Here is a 2241-nt window from a genome sequence, read left to right on the forward strand (position 1 = left end):
TCAGAGTCTCTCAACCTTTTCCCTTCCAATGTCGTTGGTTCCAATGTGGACAATGACCTCTTGCTGGCCCCTCCCCCCCATGAGAACATTCTGCACCCTCTCTGAGACATCCTTGATCCTGGCACCAGGGAAACAACACACCATTCTGCTTTTTCTCTGCTGGCCACAGAAATGTCTGTCTGTACCTCGGACTACAGAATCCCCTAACACAATTGATCTCTTAAAAGCCAACGTACCCCTCATTGCATTAGAGCCAGTCTCAATAGCAGAAACTTGGCTACTTGTGCTACGTTCCCCTGAGAATCCATCACCCCCTACATTTTCCAAAACAGCATACCTGTTTGAAATGGGGATAGCCACAAAAGACTCCTGCCCTAGGTGCTGACCTCTCTTACCTTTCCTGGAGTTAACCCATCTATGTGACTGTATCTGAGACTTTTCCCCTTCCTATAACTGCCATCCATCACATACTGTTGCTGTTGCAAATTCCTCATCGCTTCTACCTGTCTCTCCAACCATTCCACTCAATCTGATAAGATTCGCATCCAACAGCATTTATGGCAGATATAATCTGCAGTAACCCTTAAACTCTCTTTAAGTTCCCACATCTGACAAGAAGTACATATCACTACATAATCCTCTCCTAAATCTCTTCATCACATTCTTCGACTTGCTATTCCTTATGTATTTATTTTTATCTTGAAACGCCATCTGTTCTATTCGAATTACACCAGGGTCGGTTCTTGGGGGTCGGTTAGCTCAGCTGTCTGGACAGCCCTTTCCTTTAATTCATTTTTGGGGTGTGGGTATTATTGCCTGGGCCAGCATTTAATGCCCATCCTTAGTTGCACCAGAGAAGGTGGAGCTGAGCTGTCTGCTTGAACAGCTGCTTGAACATCTGCTGCGGGTAGGCAGGGAATTCTGGTATTTTGACCCGGCAACATTCAAGGAACTGCAACATATTTCTAAATCAGTGAGTGGTTTGGAGGGAAATTTGGAGGTTGTGCTGTTCCCATGTATCCCTCTAGATGGAAGTGGCTATGTGTTTGGAAGATTCTCTGAGGGTCGCTGATTAAATTAGGCAATGTGTGTTGTGGATAATACATTGCTACTGAGTGTCAGTGGTGGAGGGAGTGGAAACTCGAGGATTTGTAAAAATCAAGCTAGATGGTGTCAAGCTCCTTGCGTGTTGGAGGAGCTGCACTCATCCAGACAACTGGGAAATATTCCATCCCACTCCTGATGTAGAGTGATGCCAACATTGTGGGTTCCAAAACCACAACAACTAACCCTAACCCTAACCCACTGATGTTACCACAAAGGACTCTCCTTCTCAATCTCTTCCTCCACCTGAGGCTAGTCACCCTCTGGTTAAACCACCAGCAGTCATCAATTAATTTCAGGGCAGTCATTTCTCTCTCTCTCTCTCTTTCTCTTTCTCTCTCTTTCTCTCAAGATAGAGGACCCCTATGACCTGGTAAGTCTTTTTTAACCTTTGCTAACCAGTTCTATATTGTTAACACTCACAAAGAAAAGACATTCTCCTGAATTTCTTTAGGAATCATGTCAAAAATCTGCAATTTTCTTTCTTATTTTGAAAATATTAGAACTAAAACTCTTTGTAATAAGAGAAGAAAATCTATCACAGGATGACCCAACAGAACACAAAACCGTTGTTCCTACAAAATTCCTTGGGTCTGAGATGACTGACCTCTAACAACGACAACCATCTTCCTCAGAGCCAGGTATGACTCCAACCAATGGAGAGTTGGTTAGTGATACCTGATGGATCCAGTTTTGCTGGGGCTCCTTGATGCCACACGTTTGGAAGGCATCTGAGTAAGAATGGAGCACGAACGTCTTTCTGAACAGTTTCAATTGTTTTCCATTACTGCTTTGTGTTTTCACTTGATCACATGATTCCCATATTCCAATATGGGCTGAGATTAGGATGTGAATCAGTAACAACTCGTCATTTGAGATACATATACAGACAGCAGTTAGCTTGTGTAACAATCGAACTGACACGTACATCCCAGTTTATATCCACCCGGATAAATAAACTAATGTTTAAGACCATAAGATATCAGAGCAGAATTAGGCCATTTGGCCCATTGGGTCTGCTTCCCCATTCAATAGTGATCAATAAAAGTGAAGTGGAAAGGAACTGCTTATTTGCCCCTATTCTGCTCTGAAACGGTGATGTAATTCTGTCACAGCTTGGGAGGGATGGGTTTGTTT

The sequence above is a fragment of the Chiloscyllium plagiosum genome, chromosome 19, assembly GCF_004010195.1.
Source record: "Chiloscyllium plagiosum isolate BGI_BamShark_2017 chromosome 19, ASM401019v2, whole genome shotgun sequence".
NCBI classification, from domain to species: domain Eukaryota; kingdom Metazoa; phylum Chordata; class Chondrichthyes; order Orectolobiformes; family Hemiscylliidae; genus Chiloscyllium; species Chiloscyllium plagiosum.